Below are 24,373 nucleotides of genomic sequence, written 5' to 3'. Positions count from 1 at the left end.
TCCCATGTGCACTCAGGGCTCCTTCTACTGAGTTTTCTCCCTTCTCCCTACTCCTGGATGACTCAGGATAAACTGTCCTGAATCTTGGCTTCTGTTCTTGCCTACATGGCAGTGTTTCTTACGGTCACTGGTTCGTATGTATGCTTTGGGGGTGCAGTACAAAGTTATTAGTTTGGTAATTATTTTCATTAAAGTTAGCAATTCCAATTGTGTTTAATATATTTAAATAACTGCTGATGCTTTCAAAGGAAAATTGAAATCTTAATGTTCCTTAAAAACTTAACATCTTTCAGAAATAATATTAAAGTGTGGCTTCTCCTTAGGGTTAGTGAGGGCCTGTGAAGTGGTGGGACCCTACTAAGTGGACATCTCCTTGGGATCTCCTTGAATTTTTTAAGTTGAAAAGATACATAAATTCCTTAGTGACCACAGAACAACAGCAGACTTTGGAGTTTACCCAACAGTTTCTTGGCTGGTAATAGAAGTCTGATTCTGGAGGGCACTAAAAGCATTTGAGAATATGTAATACTGAAATAAAATGCCAATGTCAACTAATAGCACAATTATTAGAAGGAGATTATTTGAATCAATGTGAACAATTACCACAAAACATTTTTTCTACCTTTGTGTATGTGGGGTACTGTGAATTTCCCCCACTGGATCATGGCTGGGATAGTCAGGATTTCTCAAAAGCCATTGGCCAAAGTTAACCAGAAGGTAGAGGAAAAGGGAGCACATTGATGCAGCTCATTCATGCAACCCAGGCAGCAGCACAGAGCAGAGTGAATAGTGAAGAGAAGATATTGGGCATTTGGGCATAGTGGTGTGTGTGTGTGTGTGTGTGTGTGTGTTATAGATATTAAGCTTTTACATATTAATAGCTAGGTTTATATGGGGTGGGAAGACTCTTGTGGCCACATTTATAATTTTCTCTTTAAAATGAGGGGGACATTTAAGTAAAGGTATCTGTGTTAAAAGTGTCTTTGAGTAACTCATCAGATTAACGAGCCTTAAAACAGCATTTAAGGTTTTTGGTGTGTTTTTCCCTCCTACGTCTGAGTCATCATAGGTTACATGTTTACTTTTGACTTGATATAGTGTAGCTGAATAGATTGAAATGGTATTTTGATATTTTAGCAATATATATTACTCTAAAAAACTATTGTTCTGTAGTTTTTAAATTCCATCAAATTATATCCTCATCTTCTATATTAAACAATGCTTACCTATTAGGGGGAAGTAGCATAATACAATTTTTGCTATGTCAGTAAAATAATTACTTGGGAAATGAACAAAATAGAGCTGATTTACACAAATCCCATTTAGATACAAATGGTATATCACAATGATGCAAGCATTCATTTCTGACTTTTAAAAAATTTAGCTATCCAGTACTGTTTACAGCAAACATCATGGCCAATGGTATTTGTTTGAGATAACCCTCCATTTAATTCATATCATGATCAATTGTTATACAAGTTTCCAGGTAATGCATAGTGATGAGATAGATGTAACACAATAAATTTCTATGTTATGAAGTACCATATAATTCAGTGGATTTAAAATTTGCAACCACTGTCTAGTTTTACTAATCCTTGCCAATTTTAAAAGGAAAAAATAGATAAAATATAGCTACAGAGGACACAAACATCCAAGGATGTCACTTTGGAACATTAATAATTTGAAAAACTCGCTGAATAAAAATAAACATTGGAATTATTTCCAGTTTATATCTCTTCTTGGTTTCCCCTTTGATGTAAGTATTAGCAATCAAAAGGTAAGCAGAAATTTATATTCTAGATAATTAATGCATATATTAATTATTAATTGATACTTTACATACAAACTACAGAGATTTTTATTATTAAGCTATGGCACAAGTTATAGACACCATATTTCAAAATTAATGTCAGTAGTCTGTTCTTTAGCTGTTATCTCTTCTGGATAAGAAAAGTACTTCATTAATAGCAAGGATTTCCTAAGTTGTATTTTGGTTAAAATATATCCATTGCAGTAATTTTAAAGTACCACCCAGCTCCCTCTTCCCCCCTCCCCTGTCCCTCACCACACTGTTGTCTATATCTATGGGCTATGCATATGTGTTCTTTGGCTAATCTCTTCATATGCTGTTTATTTAAATTTCAAATATACATATCTGTTGAGCAATTTCATCCTGGAACTTACTCAACAGAAAAATAAAAACCCAAAAAACTACCAATATATAAAAAATATTAAAAAACAAAATTCAAGCCGAAACCAGTTTGGCTCAGTGGATAGAGCATCGGCCTGCGGACTGAAAGGTCCCAGGTTCGATTCCGGTCAAGGGCATGTACCTGGGTTGCGGGCACATCCCCAGTGGGAGATGTGCAGGAGGCAGCTGATCGATGTTTCTCTCCCATCGATGTTTCTAACTATCTATCTCTCTCCCTTCCTCTCTGTAAAAAAAAAAAAAATCAATAAAATATATTAAAAAAAAATTCAATTGAGTAAGTTGTAAAGTTTTATTGGCTTTATTAAACAATGCATGAACCAGGCGGCATCCTATCTAGCAGATAGAAAGGAGCTTCGCAAAACTGTACAAAGTGGAAGACTTCTTTAGGCAGAAGGGGGAAAGAGTGAGTTGTTTCACCTGGGGTCAATTCCTTTAGGGGACAAAAGGCATCTCTCATGCAGATTACCTCATTAGTGCTGACCAGGAAATTCCAGAGTGACTGGTTCCGATCAGATTCCTGGGAAATGCTGACGCTTCAGTTAGATTGGGTATGAAGTCTCAGTTTGGTGGTGTGGGGCTTAGCACAACTGACTCCAGTTTGGACCTGTTGTCTCTTTTTAACAGATATAAGTAAATAATATTTATTACCATGTTATTTGTATGAACCAATTTTTTTAACTAAGCTGAATGTTTATCAATTAAGGGAATGTTTCGTAAATCATGGAGTAGGGATGGCCTACTCTGGTTCTTCTGGGATGCAGATGGCAAGGACTTCATTAGGGTGAATGGTATAGGAGGGAACGTTGGGAGGGAGCCAGATAAGACTATGAGAACTATCAGGCTGCAAAGCAAGTCTGACTTCAGTAAGGAGAGAGGGAGAGAAGATTGGGTGCAAGCTTCCCAGAATGCCATGCATTCTAAGGAAAGTTCAGCAAAGCTACCAGAGTCTTCAGGCCAAAGTCAGCCATCAGAGGAGCCCATGTCCACCAGGAACAGACAAACGATTCCTGCCACACTCAGTTGTCTGGGAGCAGCTTGTGGGAAACAGGGCCTCTGTGCGTGGTGATGAATCTCAGGACAATTGTAGAGACCGCGGCCAATTACACTTGCTGAGGCTGCTGGACAGTCACCGCATCCTCACGGCCATGACAGGCACGCATGCCATGCACCTGTAAAACACGAGGTATTGACTAGGTGTATGAATGTACTTAGAAATATTTCTATAACATATTGCTAAATAAAAATAAATACTGTTACAGAATAGTAATGACCTCATTAAAAATTATATATGTAACATTTCTATAGCATCTCATACACTAGAACTGTATAATAACCCAGACAATTAATAAAGTCGTATAGTCACTAAAATGTGAAAGAAAGAAAGAGAACCAAAAAGAATTCTAGTGGCAAATATTCTGCATAGATGGATAGTGCCCCTATAGTGGAACCTAGCTTTTTACCGGTTTAATTTTTCAGAGCTTTCTAAGATGATTTTTAGACCCACCTCCCTCCTCTGCCTCTCCATGTCAATTATTTGCCTTTGTTCCCAAGGGCTTTCCCATCTGCTCCTTCTCACTTTTTTTCCATCTCTTTTTATTTCTTCTATCACCTACCTATTAAAATACAAATTCATGAATTCATTCATTTATTCATTTGCTTACTCATTTATTTTTAAGTATGATAAATCTCATTTTGATTATCTGTTGATCAAGTGGACTGGTGACCCCTAAAACAGGTGTTTGCCTGATTTAATAAACATGTGATCTTTGACTTTTTTGAATGGAAGAGACATAATGTATTTTATATTTTATTTTGTATGTTTTTATAAAATTCCATATTCAAAGGTAGACATGAAAAAAAACACACAAGAACAATGAAGGAAAGGTCCAGTTCCTTAAGGATAAAGCACCTATGGGTATAAACACAACCAGAAAAATAAATGTCTGTTTTTAAGAGTCTTTAAGAGATTTTGGAGTTCATATGGAAAATATTTTTCTCTAAGAGGCAAGAAGGCAAGTATCTCTTCTTGTATATGGAACAGACACAACTATGTCTTCAAGCATTGGTGCATTTGAGACACTGAGCAAACAGAACTTTTGATATAGACACTGATGAGCCTTGAGGCAGTGCACACTCCTTTGAATTTGGGACAGTGAACATCTTCTAAACTGAGAGGAACATGGCTGGTGCCACTGGGTGACCATAACTGAGGGACCAGTTATAACCAAGGGTGGCATCCTAGAAATAGTGGGTATTAGTTACTGATAGTAATATGTGTACTACAGGCTGGAACATAAAGAAAATATTAGATGTTCCTATTTAGGCATATACTTTTCCAAGTTTGTCTCCTGCTCTTTGTGTAACTATTTACAACACAAACTGAAGATTTTACAATTCCCTGGCTCTCTCCAAGCGGTCATGCCTGTTGACTGATGGCATCATTCTCTCCACCAGGATCCATGTTGCATCTGCAAACACTACCCAACCTTCAGGGCTCAGCTCAGATATCACATGCACGCTTGCTACTTAAAGAGTGGTCTCTGAACCAGCAACATCATCGGTGAGTATGATAATACCGCAGAATCCTAATCCTCGTCCAGACCCCGACATACTAACGTAGATTAATAATATCTCCGGGTGATTCATAAGCACAATCAAGTTTGAGAAGCGCAGTCCTGTACTATAGGCTTTTTGTATTTCTTTATTCTAAGATTCCCTCTTCCTGGTGTCTGAGAACACTGCACATTTATTTCCTTTTTAGTGGATTCCTCACCTCTCCAACTGATAATCCTCAAATAACTTGTCTTCAGGTCCAAGTTGATCCTTAAGACTCTTGCGGAGTCTGTATTACAAACCAAAGGAGTTCCCATTTTTAAATTGTACTTGAGGTTGTTGGTTTTTGTTTATTTGTTTTGTTTTTAGAAAAACCAGAGTGTCTAGAAAATGGACAAATGGCTGCCTGGGTACAGCCTCCTTTAGCTCGGCTTTTGCTTTCCTGGGGGCCACAATCCCCACCTCCTTCCCCCTGCCCTGATCCCCTGCAGCTTCCCTCCCTCATGTTGCCAGCCTGCCTCTGAGGTGTGAGTGCACAACTGCTGCATGCAAATAGCCTCAGACTCCCTGCCTGCTGGGAAGGCATGTCTTTGTCCCATTCCATATCCTGCTATTGCAAATGTCCAACAAGCTTCTTTTAACTCTGTGTTACTGTTACACAAACATTTCTACGGTAATACGAAACAGCACCTGGCCACAGAAAATTTACAACCTGGTTGTGAATTTAAAATTGAATTTGACACCAAATGCTAGGGAGGCTGCTGGGAGCCTAGATTACTTATATGTTGCTGGTGGAATATAAAGTGGTACGGGCACTCTGGAAATAGTTTGGCAGTTTCATATAAAACTAACCTGCTCTGACCATATGCCACCCAGCAATTGCACTCTTGGGTCTTTGCCCCAGAGGGATGAAACGTATGAGCTCACAAAAGCTGCACAGGAATGTTCATAGCAGCTTTGTTCACAATAGTCCAAATTGTAATTAATCCAAATACCTTCACCCAGTGAAGGACTAAACAACCTGTGGTATAACCACACTTTCAAATACTATGCAGCAATAAAAAGAGGCCCTGTACTGAAAACTGTAAACACTTCGTTGGCTCTCCAGGGACTTATGCTGCGTGAACACAATCATCGCAAAGGTCACGTACTGTGTGAGTTTATTTATATATTATTCTTGAAATAACAAAATTTGGTAACATGAATCTATACATGGGATAAAATTGTATCAAACTACGCACACACACACACACACACACGCACACACACACGAATGCATGTAAAACTGATGAAATCTGAATAAACTCTGCAGACTCTACCAATATCAATTTCCTGGTTTGCTACTATCCCATAGTTATCTGCTTTGCTATTATCATTAGGTGAAACTGAGTAAAGGATACACAGAACTTATGCGTACATTTTTTGCAATTTACTATAATCTATAATATTTAAATATTACAAGTTTTTTAAAATGCTATGCCTTAATAAATCTACAAGGAGAGTATGCATGATTAAAATTTTTATTTTCAGTCATTTTCTTTCTTATCTAGGGCTGAGACTCACTGAGAGAGCGGGGGACTATTTTTATTTTTTGAATTTCGGCCTAGAAATTTAAAGAAAAGGAGAAAAACCATAGAAAGATATTTATATGTACTTGTGTATCTAGTCTGTCACTTACATGTGTCATGACAAATTTCACACCAGGATTTTATAAACTACCCTCAATGTGACCATTGTTTCTGGGGAGCCCCAATTGGGTAAAGAGCAGCTGAGAGTGTTTCTTAGCACATATTAGCATCACCTATGACCCAATGCAACTTGAGAAATGCTGGCTCAGTGGGGCTTCTCAGCTGAGGCGAGACAATGGAGTTCACATATTACTGTATAATAGCTGGGGATAAAGTCCATATTAGGCAGGAACAGTTATTTTAATACTCTCCTCTCCACCAATGCAGGATGATTAGTTTATTATTAGTGTATGCTTACCCAGACATTTTCTAGCTATAATATCAGACAGACTTACAGTATATAAGTAGTGCTCTAAAAATCCTTATGACTACACTTTTATATTTAAAAAAATTAAAGTCCAAATCTCAAGAGACCCTACTCAGACTAAAAAGAAAGGTGATTTGAATACAAAATAAATAGTAAATCAGTGACAAACCAGATGGTGAGGGATTGAACACTTGTTTCTCAGATGTTGCCATGTTTCACCATGTTGTTTGTTAAGCATGTAAGCTCACAAGTAAAAAGGGAGGGGAACAGCATTAAATTAAGAATCTCAAGGTCTAGATTTTGATAGCCCATTTTGTGAGCATTCTTGTGTCATTTTGCAACTCTTTTGTTGTTTTCTTTTTATGTACATATTAATTCTTGTTATTTTTACAGGGTTATATTATTGACTAATAGGTGACAGGAAGATAGTAAATGTGGAGTCTTTGTTTCAACAAAGCATTTATTTCATTTCCACAGTAGTCTAGTGAGCATAGGGGGAAAATAATGACGACTGAATAAGAGTATCACTCATTGGTTTGCACTTTGGTTGAATGAATAAACATAAATTAAAGAGCTGATTGGTGTTCCCACCAACATCACTGTGGAACCTGATGCTGAAGGGCTTTTTCATTGGCCCATCGCTGAAAAACTCATTCAGCAATGGCTTGTATGACAATATAATATGAATTTCAAATTTGGAGTTGACAAGAAAGTAAGAGGTGAAGCATATATATGAGAAGAGATGATAATTTACTCAAAAAATCTGGACAGGACTGATAGGAAAGGTGATTGAAATCAAACAGAATAAGGTTTTAACAGAGTCCACATAAGTTTCATATAGCTTTTCATAAAAACTAAGTATAATCTAAGGTGAGCATATAAAACTTCATGGTAGTAGATCTGCAAAAGATGACTTAAAGAATTTTGGATGAGTATAGGCTTAACCCATCAACTGCATAATGTGGATATTAAAAAAAAATAATCCTTGTATAGTGTTCAAAACAATAAAATTAATTGTCATATTCCATACTGCTTGGACCAAATCAAGAGGAGTGAGGTTAGTTCTTGGTCCCAGATAGAAACATTAATATATTACTAGTACAGCATATCAAATTATTGAATATGGTGAAGCAACTGAGGCCCTGCCATAAGAGGACTATTTGACCTAGCCGGTTTGGCTCAGTGGATAGAGTGTTGGCCTGTGGACTGAATGGTCCCAGGTTCTTTTTCGGTCAAGGTCACGTGCCGGGGTTGCGGGCTCGGTCCCCAGTGGGGGATGCAAGAGGCAGCCAATCAGTGATTCTCTATCATCATTGATGTTTCTATCTCTCTGTCCCTCTCCCTTTCTCTCTGAAATCAATAAAAATATATTTTTAAAAAAGGACTATTAAAGAGCCTGAGGATGTCTAGGGACAAAACAGTGAAGACATTATAGGTACGAAGAAATATTTGAGGACCTATCAAAAGGAGAGAGATTCTATCAGGCAACTCTCAGGTGTCAAGTTATAGGAAGGTAGGTAGCTTTTGAGTTGATATAAATTTAAAATTGATAACTTAGAGGCATCAAAAGATTAACTGAGCACCTCACCAGTGTGGCTCAGTTTTTGAACCAGGAGGTCACAGTTTGATTCCCAGTCAGGATACATCCCCTTATTGTGGGCTCGATCCCCAGTGGGGGGTGTGCAGGAGGCAGTGGATCACTGATTCTCTCTCATCATCAATGTTTCTATCTCTCTCTCCCTCTCCCTTCCTCTCTGAAATCATGAAAATTGAGAAAAAAACTGATCCAGATTACCTTCATATTTATGCTATTAACTATTTAAAATTATTATTTACAATTTTTAATGTAACTGATGGAATAGAGCACACCACTGGTTGTTGACTTCTTTCACCTTGCAGTGGCTGTTCTTTATAAGGAAGTGTACAGACTGTGTTTGCCTACCCTCACCATCAGGGCATGACCAGGAATTTTCTTCACCAAAAACCAAACACACAAAACTTTTCAAAGTCAAATCAATAGAAAATGCAGATGGCAAACAACCTGACACTTTAAAACTCAGTCTGTGAGCCCATCTTCCATGATGATGTGTAATACAAGCAGCTAGTTTGCAGCCTGTCATTTGGAATGTACTTACAAAACAGACATTTCTGAAAAATGTTTCATTTCAGTGACTGGGATGCTGTGTGCGACTGCAGTTATTGAGAGTGATTTCTAATTATGCTGGCTTCCTTCCAGCAAATTACCAGAGAGAAGTCTAGTTTGCCATATGGTTTGCTGATATGCTAATATTCACAAGCCATCTTTAGGTGCAGTTAATCTACAGTCAGGTGCTCTGTTTATTCAGGCATATTGGAGAAAACCAACTGATTAATATCGCTGAAGAGAGTGGCTAATTTTATTAGGCTCTAAGAATTCTACTATGAATAATCATATTTGCTTCACATGAACATTTATCCCAAAATGTGTACCACAGAGAATATATTCTTTAAATTTATCTTTATTATTGAAAGTATTACAGATTTTCTATCCTCCCCCCCCCCCATTGACCCTCCCCATCCTGTTCCCCCACCCCAGGCCCTCACCGCACTATAATGCAGGTTCCCCTTGAAGCTCATACCAACACTGGTAATGAATAGAATTCTAGAAAAGGTACAGGACTTGGTTCAAAGTTTGTAATCTGAGTTTGAGTGGTTCTTGTTACCCTCACTATGTTTCTTCTGCTATTTTTATTAAGTGTTGCTGTGAGTCTGTCAGCCTTACCTGGAAAGACATCAATCCCTCCCCCCATGGGGCTTGGAAACTAAGCGAGGCTGACGATACAACTCAGACATGTTTCTAATAACCGTTTAGAAGCTCTGTGACAGGATTCTTTTTCCATTTGTCAAGAACTATACGGAGGCATTTTGATCATTGTCACAATTTAGAGCAGGTAACAATGAATGTGTTGAGAATTCCCCTCCTGGATTCAGTGATAGATTCTGTTTGAGGCTCCAAGAGTTAATGAGGACAGAGAGTTAGAATGTAGAATAATACATTTTCCCACTTCCTCCTTGCTCTCCCTTCTCTCTGACCATCTATGGCTTCTATTTCCCTAAAAGAGTAATATAAACAGGACAAAACAGAATGGAAATATGTCTTAGAATAGATAGCACTCTAAACACATGCTCTGTCTCTCTAGAAACTTCTTCACTTAAAACATTGTCATCATATTTTTTCATAATTTTACTACACTGTGGACTGTTGCTTATAAGAAAAAAGATGGCATAATCTTAGGAGATTGTGCTCTTTTCCATTCCTCAAATATCTAAATTTTTGCTCCATATTTCATTGTTGTTGTGATCATTCATTGAGCTTTTCAAAAATATTTCCAAACACTAAATGAGATTTGTAAGTGTGTATATGACTATCACTAATAGATGAGTCATTACTATAAAATAAGAGGAGGGATTTCAAAACATACAAAAATAATTCTTTCTGTCAAAAGGTCCTCCCTATGTTGATGAATGGACATAACCAATATACAGTACATTGGCCACATTGGTAACAGATCTGTAATATGTGGTTACAAACACATACTATGGAGTCACACAGAAATGAGGATGAGTTTTATTAACTTCTTACCACCGTGACCTTGGGCAAAACCGTTTAATCTCTAGACACCCTGCTTTCCCTCCATTCTGTAGGGAGGATAAAATTTCCTTTATAATACTTTTATTAGGATTAAATGAGAAACCATACCTATAAAAATTTAATACAGTATTTGGCTGTCAAAATGCAGCTATTGATATTATTTGTATAATATGTCCATATTCAAAACAATTCAGTATGTCTCTATAGGTGTTTGCTGGTAATTGGATTCAAATAATGGCTCATTTGGTGACAAAAAAAAAAAATTCTTTTGGAAGCAACACAACCACCCACAGGTATAATATTGAGGCTTGTTTTTTCCACACAACACAGCTTCATGCTTCAGTTGAATGAAGTAATGATAATATAAAAGCAACTCTCAACTAGTGTTATTGTGCTTTTGGGTATGCAAATTTTATCCCTACAAATAAAAGGACAATAAGTAGAAGACTTGGTTTATAATTTTTTTTCAAAAAGTTTTTGTATGAAAGTGAGACTTAATATGTGATTTTTGAAATCAGAATAAAGGTTGGCAGGGTAAAAGTTGATCATATTTAGTTGAAGAGGGAGCCTCTTCAGAGGTGATACTATGGGCACATGCCTACTAGAAAACAAACTGTGACCAAACCTCAACAACAGGCGCATTTCTCCTCCTCACGGAAACTTTGTGAGACAGATAACTGTAGTTTTCTGTTTTCATTCTCATCTCGTGTCCATTTTTGAAATGTGTATCCATCCTCCCCCCAGTACTTGCATCCTAATATTCTTCAAGATTTATATGAATCATGATAAAAGTAGTCTTTAGAATAGACAATGTTGAGAAAGTAGCACTATGTGAATCACTAACACGTTTTCAATCTTTACTTAATACAACTTTGTGTTCCACCTGATCTTAAAATAAAATGAAAGATTACAAGTGCAGTGATTCTAAAAGCTATATACAATTTTCCCATTTCTTATGTGCAAATTCCTGTGGCCATTCAACGGTATTATAGGCATTCAACATAAATACTTTCCACCTGCAAAAAATGCCACAAGGTCTTGCTTGCCCACTGGTAATTACTGGAAACTACAAATTAAAAATGTAATTGTGCATGCTCATTAAGAATATTCTAGTAGTGTTTGCTGCATAAAATAGCCTCTTGAACAGCAGTGACTAGAGGAACATATAATTTTCCTGAAAATAATTAGTATTTGGGACTTAGAAACCAGACCCATCATGTTTGTTGTTTCATCTTTACACATGATCAGAATAACTTAATTTTACTATCATATTTTTATTTAAAATTACTGTACTCCAAACATTTTTTCTAATTACATATGGTCCATTTTGTTAAGGTACAAAATAATGATTACTGATCAAAACAGTTCTCTGAACTGTCCTGAACCTTTACTAGAACATTGTGGCATTATTTTTCAATGAATTATAGTGAAAACGTAGACGAAACAAGATAAAATGTATGCAATTTCATCTAGTTGAAATAAACTTTTAAATGCTGTAATTTATATATTCTTTTGGTGTGAATTAAGTAGTACTAAGTTATATTTTGGGAATTATACTTGTTAGGCATGTTTTTTTTTTGTTTGTTTGTTTTTGAGACTAAGTAATCTAGCTGTCCCTGGGAAGACACATTAACATCATGTTACACTCACAATGAAAGCGGAAGGGAGAGAACTGAGGATTGAACACAGTGTTCTGGCTGGTAAGGTGATAAATACTTGGGCTGTTAAGTGTTCTGGCCTACAAAACCTTCATTCTTTGATTGAGCTGAACCGTTTAATTTTGCTCAAGGTCCTTAAGTGTTAGCTATTATAATGCTGAAATAAAAATGTGAGCTTGCAAATTGTCAATATTCCTATACTGAAGTTATTCCATCTGTCAACTTTGAGACTTAAATGGCATTGGCTGTAAGGATATTGAAAGGGGACTATCTCTTAGTTGACTTTCTTCCAGGAGGACCTCATAAGATCACATATTCTTTGGTCTTTCATTTGGTCTTCCATTTTGCAACCTCAGAAGTTTAATTTTTGTCATAATAGAACAAATGATTCTAACAGATTCATGCAAACTCACTCAAATAAAAGGAACGGTAATTAATTGCCTAATGTATTAATTTACATTGAGAAATACATCTGCGAAGAAGCTAGAAGATGAAGATAAGTGTCCTCTGGCCAGAATGTTCACTTCTCCATCAGAAAAGCCATGAGAAGCCAATTATAATCAAAAGATCATTTGATGATTATTTAATCAGAACAGGAAAAGTTGTTTGTATGGTTTTTATTGTTAATGGCATCAAGATATAACCAGAGAGCCAGTTTCTGTCAGGGTCCCCTATGTCCTAGAGAAATGAGCCCATCTGACTGCCTGCCCACTACCACCCTTCTGAGTGACCCAGTTATTCCTTGGCTTTCTTCTTGTTCTGCTGTGCTCAGGGTGCCATCTGTGCTTCTAAGTTAGTGTCATAACTTTCTGTATCTCAGATCAGGCTCTTTACATAATTTTAGAGTGACGGGGCCCTTCCGCTTCCCTGCTGACAAGTTCCTGAGGGCACATCCCTTACGCCCAGCAGAGACTTACTAGACAGATTGCCAAAACCAGCATCACCATCTTCAATGAATCCAACTGTGACTCATTTAAATGATGAAATAACTTAAATTTGAACAGCACTTTAGTTCCTCTTTATGTATTGTCTCAGATGATAAAAATAGCTGTTTTTAACTGAGCGGAGCCCAGGTTAGAGCAAAAATGCATTAATAGCGACTGGTGTAGTAGAAACATTCAAAGAAGGAGATAACATAGCTATTTGTTGTCTTCATATTAACTGAACACCTACAGGAATCAAATTTAAGGCAAAGGGGCATTACACATCAACATGAAAGCTCTTTCAGGTATGTTGTTCCTTCTATCATAAGAAGTAATGCTACAGTTGTTATAGATTTTTGGCTTTGATTTTTATTTAAATTTTAATTGTGTGTGTGTTTTTAATGTGGCCACCTGAGACAAAGCAATCACTTAATAAAGAATATTACCATTAGAATTCTCTGAGAAGCCATCACAATCCCAGGCAGCAAGCACAGTATTGTGAAGAGTAATTGTCTAGAATTTGCCATCAGTGGAAGGGGCTGTTTCCTTTAGCTTCAGAGAAGTTATAGCAGAACAATTATGTGGCATGTAGGGAAAAGCATTGCTTGTAGAACAGAACAGAATTAGTAAAAGCAGAGGTAGGTGTGAAGGAAGTGGAGACCTTCCCACGCAGCAGTCAGAAGCACTCAGAGTGAAATGTGATTATTCTTCTGATTCTTATGTTACAGTTACAGCCACCATTTATTAAATCCTTTCCATTTGTCAGATACCGATACTAGTATTTTAAATGCATCATGTGATTGATTTAACCCCTACAACAACGGAATATGACTTCATTTGTATGTGGAATCTAATGAACAAACTGAACCAACAAGCAGAATAGAGACAGACTCATAGATAGCAACCAGACAGCTCTGATGGGGGGAGGGGGGGATGGAGGGAGGTTGGGGGATGATGGAGTTGAGAGAAAAAAAGAAAGATAATATTGCCCACAAGGAAAGTTCTATTTTTAATTTTCCACAGAAGTAGGACACCAAAATCTGCAGGATCCTTTTTATTTCACTCTATGACATCTCTTTGGGGGTTTGCTTCTGGTCTCATAGCTCTAGATCAGTGGTCGGCAAACTGCGGCTCGAGAGCCACATGCGGCTCTTTGGCCCCTTGAGTGTGGCCACGAAGTTTCAATCGCACTGTACGCCCGCGCCCGCACGTGGTATTTTGTGGAAGAGCCACACTCAAGAGGCCACAGTTTGCCGACCACTGCTCTAGATGATGTGTTGATTGCACCTCCCACCAAATCACACCTCCTGTATTCTCCTAGGATTCAGATCAATTTCATTTTCCTACTGGACATTTCCACTCAGGGGTCTTACAGATACTAACAACTTACCATTTCCCAACCTGGGCTCCTCTTTCTCATATGTAAGCCTGCTTCACCTGACATGTTCTTGACTTTAGTTAGTAGTACACCATCAATACATTCTCTCAGTAAAATGCTCAGTGATTTTTACCCTTCTCTGTAACTCAGTTCATTATCCAGTCAGTCATCAAATCCAGTTTATTCTATCTCAGAAATATTTCCTGTATTTTACCTCTATTTTCCTGTGATATTGCCACTGTCTTTGTATTCTAATCACCTACTTCCATGACCTATCTTCCATGACCTTACTAGTCTTGTCCTACTCTAGTATATTCTTTATAGTGTACCCAAGTGATCTTCATAAATAGCAATCTGATGGTGAAACTCCCAGATGTGAGAAAATTACTGGTCTCCATTAGAATAGCATGTCAGGCCTGTGGCAAAGACTAACCATCTATTTATCATTATCCATTTTTTCTGGGCATACGGCTAAACAACATTGCCAAGCCTCCCTTGCAACATGGCCAGATCACTGAGTTCTGGCCAATAAAATTTGGGCAGAAGTAATATAGACCATTTATAGGCTGGGCTTCTAGCTGTATATATTTTTAAATTTATCTTTATTGTTGAAAGTATTACAGATGCCCCCTGTTTCTCTCACTGACCCCCTCTACCTACCCCACTCCCTCCAGGCCTTCACTGCACTATTGACTGTGTCCATGGTTTATACATATGTGCATATAAGTTCTTTGGTTAATCTCTTCCCCATCCCTTCCCTCTGAGAATCGTCAGTCTGCTGCATGCTTCCATGTCTCTGGATCTATTTTATTTGTCAGTTTCTTTTGTTCATTCAATTCCACATATAGGAGACCATATGATATTTATCTTTCTCTGACTGACTTATTTTGATTATCATAATACTCTCCAGGGCCCTCTATGTTGTCTCATAAAGTAAGCAATCCTTCTTTTTATAGCTGCATAGTATTCCATGGTGTAAATGTACCACAGACAGCTTTTTTATCCACCCATCTACTGATGGGCAGTTGGACTGTTTCCAGATCTTAGCTATGGTAAATAATGCTATGAAAATAGGGGTGAATGTTTTCTCTCTGATTGGTGTTTCAGGCTTCTTAGGATATATTCCTAGAAGTGGGATCTCTGGGCTGTATATTGATGTCCAGAGATCTCTCAGAAACTCTATGTTGAAGATGAAGGTGATTCCATCAACTGGGATCCCTGAAAAGTCAAATCAACCAGAACCCCCTTTCCCACCACAACTAGAAATAACATTTTGGACACAGGTGAATGACTACAGGGTCTATATATACTGCAGCAGCTATTATTACTTTCATACAAAAGTCAATCACGTTTCTACCTACATAAACCAGCTTCTTCACACATCATCCTGCACAGCCCTTTGCTCTGCATCGTTGTTGCACTGAAGCTTTTGCTCATCACTCTGCATGTTCTGTCCTCCTGCCTTAAAATGCTTGGAAAATTTTGTCATTCTTCCAACATGAATTCAAATACTAACATTGTGATGGTTTCCTACTGTGACCAGGATTCTATCCATACACATATCTCAGCATTTACCATATAACTTACAACAGTGCTTGTGGTAACTATGTAGAAAATGCTGTAGGGCAGAGACATATGATGAATTAATACATAGCCAGTGTCCTGCAGTGGTCTTTCAATAATTTTGTCCAATGAATGAGTCAACTAGGCTCAAAGCTTATAACTTAGGGGAAAAAAACAGTAATTAGAGTTTCTCTATGAAAATCATTATTCCTTTATGTAGGTATAATTGAATAATTATTTTCTGAGAAAGTTATTTACAAATTTTCATCTTACTTAAGTAGCTGTCATTTGTTTGTTTGTTTGTTTCCTAGGGATGGCTGAGGATAGAGTATATGTTCTTTGCCTATTTTTACAATTTTCAAATTTTTTAAATTACGGAGGTTCACTTTCTTAAGCTTTCTCTATGCTGTTAAGCAGAAAGATGAAGAAAGTAGGTCAAGTTTCTGACCTGCTTGTCTTGCTTTAGATGTATTCTTACTCAAAGGCACTGGCAGGCACTTAAAATGCAGATATATAAACAGGAAACACAATACCAATGGCAAAATCTCTCTCTATTTATATCTTTTCATTTTTCTCATAGCAGAATGCTTTTTGACAATGCATTGTACACAGAAAAAAAAAAAGTTTAGATTGCTGCCACTGGCTAGAGGTTTATATAAAATAGACCCATGACTCCAAGTCTAAAATATTTTAATTTTCTTTCCCATTGAACCTCACCTAAAGAATCACATGAAGTAGTATTTCCATTCAGAAATTATGATTCTTCTTTTTTAATAGGAAATACGTAAAAATCATAATAGAATACATCTTCATCAATCTCTTTAGGTGCTGTTCATAGAACTACACCACCAAATCTTAAGTTGCCACTTCTTCCAGGGTGAGAAGTTTTTTATCACTCACATCATTAACGTAACTTCTTACAAATAGTCATATATATATATATATATATATATATATGGCTACTTTCTAAACTCTTATAATGATGATACTTGTCTCAGAATTTCTAATGCATACTTTTCAAAATAAAGAGTTCATAGCATATAGCTTTTTTTGCATGAGTATTCTATACTCAAATATATATTTGATACCTTAAAATATGGACCTGCCTTTTTTGTATTTGCCCAATATATCAAAAATATTCTTTTTGTGGTTTATACAACTTCTGAGTGCTTACGAGTCTTTCTTACAGTATTGTTGGCCAAGAAAAATGAAAATCATAGCTTTAAAACATTTTATCCACACTCAAATTATGTTATCATCGTAGATTAGCCATCATTATAAATTGAGGAATTTATTTTAAGATTGGAAAGACACAGGCTTGTATATGCATGTTGTTACCCAAGGTCTGCTCCCCATTCCCTCCTAGAGTATTCTACTTTTTAAAAAAATATCTAATTGCTTCAGGTGTATAATCTGCTATTTAATCAGTTCATGTTTATTGTATAACATGAGTAAAGCTAATTGTTTCACCAGAACTAGTGTGTAATGGGTATTATAGTCCAAATATATGCACTTATTTCATGGATTCTGATAAGTCTCAAAGCTAATATACATATAAAGTCAGATTTTAGCTCAATATATGGAAGAGTGGAATTCTTAACAATGAGCAGTACCTAGAGAGCATAATTCTTAAATGTCTTTTTTAATTAAAAAATTTTAATATTGACATTATTGCAGGCATCCCCCTTTTATCCTCCTTTTCCCACCTCTACCCACCCCTAACTCCCTCTCCCTTGGCTTTCACCATACTATTTAATTCTTAAAATTTTTATAGAGAGTTATTCATACATATGTTCTTTTTAGACAATATTATATATAACCTTTAAATATCAAAAGGAGAACTAAACTCTATGTATAGATATACTGAAATACATATTAGATGCCTTAAAATATGGACCCATAAAATATGCCTTAAATATGTGTATATATATCTACACTAATAAAAGACAAACATGCAAATTGACCATACCTTCGCTATGCCTTAAGCCACACCCACCAGCCAATCAGAGCGACTATATGCAAATAACCCAAATAAGATGGCGGCCGGCAGCCACGGAGCTGGAGCAAGCAGGAGGTTTGGGTTGCCCCTGGTGATGGAGGAAGCCAAACTTCCCACCCGTGCTGGCCAGCTCTGAGCTCCACTCAAGGCTACAAAGTTTCAATTATAGAAGGTAAATAAATCCCAGAATTAAAAAAGAAAGAAAAAAAGGAGAGGCTGGGAGCTTCTGTCACTGGGGGGCTTGGCCAGCCTGAAAACGGCCCTCAGCCCCTCACCCAGGCTGGCCAAACCTCCATGGGGTGAGGGTCCCCACTGGGGTGGACATCCTCTGAGGGGTCCCACACTGCAAGAGGTCATAGGCCAGGCTGAGGGACCCCCTGAGTGCACAAATTTTTGTGCACTGGGCCTCTAGTAAATTACTAAAAATTTACTTGCTTTTTACTGTAAGCCCCTTTGGTGATGGTATGCTACCTACATCATTGGCTACTTAATCATTTCTTGTCAATGAATATAAAGAACTTTTTAGGATAGTGCTTGACACATAGTAAGCTCTCAAAATTGTTAGCTAATATTAAAATTGTGGTAATCTCCTGGTAGTTCTTATATTTTTTTGACAAAGCAATTGAGCAAGAGTTCTTTATTAAATATGATAGTTATGAACAATTAAGCTGTTAACAGCTTAATTTTTTTTTAAAGAAAAAATTCAATCATGTAGTTGAAGAAATAAAGCTATTTGATACATGGTACTTCTTTCTAATGAAGACTATTCTATAAAGGACATTCTCCTACTTCTTAATCACATTGCCTTTTAAGGACATTTAAATTCCATTAGCATTATCACTCCCAAAAGCATAAACTACATTGTTCATTGACAGGAACACAGTTCTTCCAGCTATGAAATAAGTCCACTGTGTTTACTCTAGGGCTTTATCTTCATGTTACAGAAATAGTTATATTTTATAACTACTTTGTGGTAGTCTCAAATACTTTTAATATTGCCAGTGTCTCTTTCAAGGTGCATCATTCATGTAATGTAGAGAAAATTTTTTCCAGCTTTAATCTATAAGTAAACACCACAGTCAGCTGTTCTTATTGCATAAGCTGTGCACCAACATAGTTCCACGGTCTCTAAGTTCCCTTATTTTCATACTTCCCACTCGTGCTTCCAAACTCAGCTTTTGGTGTAATTGTTGGGGAGCATGATCATTTACTTCCATGGTGCCCCCAATTCTTTACTTATTTTGGCTATCTTAGAGTCATATATACTATTTTTAAATTTGTTTTTCCACTGAATTCCATCTACTTTGTAACTTCCAATTCATCAATGCTTCCTTCACACTAAAGACGTCTTATGTTTTTCAACAGTGCTGTGGATCCTTCTCATTTTTGTTTCTTTTATCATCTGTCATTGGATCAAAAGTCTAAACCTCTACATTTGATTTTCATATATGCATAAGTAATAAATTTACTAGCAACAAGCATACTAACACATTTTTAAAATGAACAATGTTTTCATTGATGTAATTGAATGACAGCACTGAAAATACAGTGTATATTACCTAAAGAATAATAATCTCACTTATTTTCTGAAATAATTGTTGAGTCTTATACTCAGTAAAAATGCATCCTGCTGTTTTATATTTAATCAATAAGTAAAATAAAATAAGTTGAAGTTATTAACTACAGTTAGAATTTGAAAATATCATACCAAAGTGGAACACAACTGAGAAATACTTTATATAGTAACATTAACATTTTGCCTCAGATTTTGCTTTGTGGGAGATTTAACAAAAGCTATTATAAAATGAAATTATTCAGGTATTTGAGTCCAAAGACTTATACTGCTATCTAGTGGCCAGACTGAGTAATTTTAAATTGTTAGCTATGTAATCCTCTCCTACTCAAAAATGCATATTACTAAAGCATTGCCATTACATTTTTGAAAATCACTAGAGTTTACTTATTAGTAATCTCCTAGAAATACCATTTCTAAAATTGCACTATTTGCTTGTAGATGACAAGGTAAGAATTCTTCCGTTGGAAATGCAGCATGCTATATTAGTAAATGTATTATTTTCATAATGAATAAAATAATGTTTCAGAATGGAAACACTAAACAAAAAAATTAATTCTAAACATTAGGGCATATTTATATAATTATTCACTAGATATTATTAAAATAATAAAAAAATAGCTTCTTTGAATATAAAATAGTTTATTCTTGATTTTAAAAAATTTCAAGGATTCATTTTTTTTTTTTTTTATCCAGAGATTTTTAATGGCAGCACAAACTGGGTTAGATTGTAAGCCAATCTATTTATCCTATATAATAAAAGCTTAATATGCTAAGTGTCAGGTCGTCAGGCCGTCCATTCAACCAATCAAAGCTTATTATGCTAAGGCTGCTCAACCGCTTGCTATGACATGTATTGACCACCAGGGACCAGACAGTCCACTGGTTGACCAGTTGCTATGATGTGCACTGGTCACCAGGGGGCAGATGCTTCGACTGGTAGGTTAGCTTGCTGCTGGGGTCCAATCAATAGGTACTGAGAGAGATGGGCTGGACATGTCCTGGAGCCCTCCCGTGATCCCTGGCTGGCCAACCTCCCATGTTCCTCCCCAGCCCCAATCAAGCACCAGTGGGGTTCCTCGGCCTGGCCTGCGCCCTCTTGTAATCTGGGCTGAGAGACCCCTTTCCCCCCGAGTGCACTAATTTCGTGCACCAGGCCTCTAGTAGGAAATATAAGGCCAAACAAATTCAATGGTAACTTTTCAGCTTGTTAATGGTATATGGAGAATTTGCTTTATGAAGAAAATTGGGATTTCTTAAAACCCAAATTATTCACAGTAAAGGAAAAGAAAGAAGGTTAGCATTTTCTTGATGTGATTTCAGAGGTTAGATCAAACTGAAAAAAAAAATGTAGTGGTTAGTTGAGCTAGCCTTTTTAATGGCTGTATTGTATCAACACTGCTGGCAGAATTATAATGACTTTTGTTATATGTATGTTATGTTTATTCTCATATGATCTAATTTTATCTTTGTTTAAAAATGATTAAAGAAGACAAATAAACTTCAAAACTTCATGAAGCAGACAGTCTTTTTTTCTGAGAACTGCAAAATCGGGCAGAAGGCCCGAAGTTTTATAGGATAGAGAATAAAGAACAAAGGGGAGGCAAATGGAAAATATCTGATTGGCTGGGGCCACTTAAGTCAACCTTGTTTGGGGTGAAATGGTCCAGAGTGACAGAAAGCAGCATTGACACAAAGCAAGTGAATTTACTAAGGAAGCAAAGCAAGCAAATTTATTAAAGAAGCAAAGCAAGAATTTATTAAGAGTGTACTTGAGCCCAGCTGGTCTGTTCAATGGTTGAGCATTTACCTATGAACCAGGAGGTCATGGTTCAATTCCTGGTTAGGGCACATACCCGGGTTGTGGGCTCAGTCCCCAGTAGGGGCCTTCAGGAGGCAGATGATCAATGATTCTCTTTCATTATTAATGTTTCTATCTCTCTTTTCCTCTCCCTTCCTCTCTGAAATCAATAAAAAATAGATTTTTTTTTTTAAAAAAAAGCATGTACTTGGCATAAAGCACAAGCAGACAACTCAGCTAGTCTAAACACCTTGTCAAGAGGGGGTTCAAGGGGTTTTATGACCTTGCCCCTATAGGTTTCAAAGTTCCCCCGCCAGATATTTTGAGTAGCAGGCTAGGTTTCAAAGTCCCCTACTACATTGTTGTGGCTTATTTCAGAATGTTTGTGCATACATTTGGTCATCTTGTTTGGCAAGTCCTAAGACAGCTAACTGCTCAGGGAGTGAGATAAACTCCCCCTTTTCTCCCCCTTTTCCCCTTTCCTACCTTAGTAGCTATCAATTCTGCCTACAATCTTATCTTTCCTGCTGACAAGTTCTGTAACAGAGATAACATGAGCTTATTTGACTTTTGTAGTCAGAATAAAAGATTATATTTAATTCTGATAACTCTAAAGACATGCATGTTTTAATTAAACCAGCAAACTTAAACTAAGCTTTATTTAAACTAAGATTATTCTAGATCATGTGAACTTGAATAAAGGGAAACTATCCATGCATTGGAAGAGTACAATGCCTCACCAGCAAGGGGGATTTGAGGCAGGAGGGAGTTAGAGCATTAGAACAGGCACCTGGAAAACAGGTCATGATTGGCTATCAGCAATCTCCTTATAAGCCTAGCAGTCCTATTTTTGAGGGGAAAGTAAACTAGCTAAAGCTAAGCTGGAGGATTGTGATAGGTTAGGTTTCCTTGACAGGTGTTTCCCATAAGTGCAGGCTGACTTAGGTTTTGATTTATGACTTGGGCCAGACCATGGGGGAAGCCTTCATTTTATGTCTTGATCCAAATCTATACTAATAATCTATACTAATAAAAAGGTAATATGCTAATTAGGCCGGATAGACTGGACATCGTCAGGTCACCCAGTCCTCCTTCCAGACAAAGCCATGGTGGCAGGGGCTTAGGCAGAGGCGGTTAGGGGCAATCAGGCAGGCAGGCAGAGTGGTTAGGAGCGATCAGGCTGGCAGGCAAGTGAGCAGTTAGGAGCCAGCGGTCCCAGTTTGGAGAAGGTACAGGCTGGGCTGAGGGACCCCCCTCCCCCCCCCTCCATGCACTAATTTTGTGCACCGAGCCTCTAGTATCTTTATAACTGCCCTTCTTGAGCAGGTGCTGTGGAGATCTGGGAATGCTGACTCTGGTAAAAATTTTCACCCTTCGTTGGCTTGGCTTTTTCGTGTTGTTTTTTTTCTTGGATCCCATTGGCAGGCTCCAGAGCAAGTGGGATTTAAAGTAAAAGATAGCCCTGCTTTAAATTGAAAGGTTTTCCATTCTTTTTGTTGTTGTTGTTAATCTTCACCATAGGATATTTTTTTCATTGACTTTTAGAGAGAGTAGAAAGGAGGAGAAACAGAGAGAGAAACATTGATTGGTTGCCTCCCTGACCAGGGCTGGGGATTGAGTCTGCAACTGAGGTATGTGCACTTGATTGGAATCAACCCAAGATCCTTCAGTCCGAAGGCCAATTCTCTATTCACTGAGCCAAACGGGCTAGGATGGTTTTTCATTAATTTTAATTTTACTTTTCTCTAACTGTTTAAGGGAATAACTAGTAGCAGTTTACTAGAGAATCAATTAGAGTCCCATCAACCATGGGAGGGGCCCAGAGAGGGGCATTTGATTGGTGGGCGAAGATTTGGCAAAACCTTCTAAGACAATCTCTTTTGCAATGTCCTGTTTGATGGAAATGAAACACAATTTCTGGGCCAGGAATTTGATGATGGACCCCTAGGAGAGTGCAGTGGGAGAAGCCCAGGTATTTCGGATTTCTCGCCTTGGAGCCGTTGCAGTTGTGAGGCTGATAACTACGTAGACTTTTGCTTACCATCTTGTATTCTCTTCAGAGTGGAAAGGCAATTCAGCTAGAGGATTAATAGATTGTGAGTACTCAGGTGAAGGAGGATAGAGGGGAGTAGTAAGGAGTCATGTCAGTCTTATAACTTTTTATTTTTTTAAATTTATAACATTTGTAATACAGTTTAGATCAGCCGGTCTGGTTCATTTCAGCTCCTTCACCACCAAACCTGGGGGTAGGGACTGCTTCCTTTTCTCTGTCTGTAATAATCAAGATATAAAGGTGTCTGCAGCATCAGACTATAAATTCACATTATCCTTATTTTCTTTTTTAAAATATGTTTTTATTGATTTTAGAGAGAGAGGAAAGGAAAGGGAGGGGGAGAGAGAGACATGGGTTGGGGATTAAGCCCACAATCCAGGCATGTACCCTGACTGGGAATTGAACCAGTGACCTTTTGGTGCATGGGACTATGCTCAACCAACTGAGCCACATCGGCCAGGGCTCTTTATTTTTTTTGATCTTCACAGATTTGCATCCTTTCTTCTAGCTGTGGGCCAGAAGTCCTTGATCTCCTCAATTTTGTGAGGCATGGCTACAAGGCCCAGAGAGCACACAGCTGACACCTTACTATCCCCCTATTCCCCAGAAGGCACTCACAACCAGTCTTATAGTCCTTTGTTTTAGGTACCTCTTGTTCTTCAATATTTCATTAGTTTTGTGAGGTGAGTCTTTCAATGTCGCTATTTTGGCATTCTGAAGCCTTATGGAGGCTTCTGCATGCCAATTAAAATAGCTCTCCCTTTCTGTTTTTTAATTTGGGAGCCCTTGCTTTCAATTGCCTTTCTTAAATGAATAATCTTGTTTAATTGGAATGTTCCCCATAATGGCCATTGTAATTCTAAGTTGTCTTTGTAAGTTTTTGCCATTTAGGTAGATATCTACAGCTTCTGTTACCACAGCTCTCAGACATAAAATAAGTAGGTATGCCAGAAGGTGAAGTGCTCAGTTCTTTGAAATTTGAAGATCCCATTTAGTTAAGCCTTCGGTCTCTTTGGAGCCAAATTAATACCTGA

At 37.4% G+C, this 24,373-nt stretch overlaps 1 long non-coding RNA gene across 1 annotated transcript in view; it reads left to right on the top strand.

The window, feature by feature from the left end:
* LOC139016477 (uncharacterized) overlaps positions 1 to 24,373 on the top strand; it is a 125,958-nt gene that overhangs the window by 36,786 nt on the left and 64,799 nt on the right. The window contains exon 2 of the long non-coding RNA XR_011472682.1: positions 4,667 to 4,772. This is a non-coding gene — a long non-coding RNA (uncharacterized lncRNA). The remainder of the gene's footprint in view (positions 1 to 4,666; positions 4,773 to 24,373) is intronic.

The sequence above is a fragment of the Myotis yumanensis genome, unplaced genomic scaffold (assembly GCF_028538775.1).
Source record: "Myotis yumanensis isolate MYYU_CA2020_CCGP unplaced genomic scaffold, mMyoYum1.0.hap1 SCAF_9, whole genome shotgun sequence".
Classification (NCBI taxonomy): domain Eukaryota; kingdom Metazoa; phylum Chordata; class Mammalia; order Chiroptera; family Vespertilionidae; genus Myotis; species Myotis yumanensis.
The sequence above is the reverse complement of the archived record's forward strand: the minus strand, read 5'-3'. Positions and strand labels throughout refer to the sequence as shown.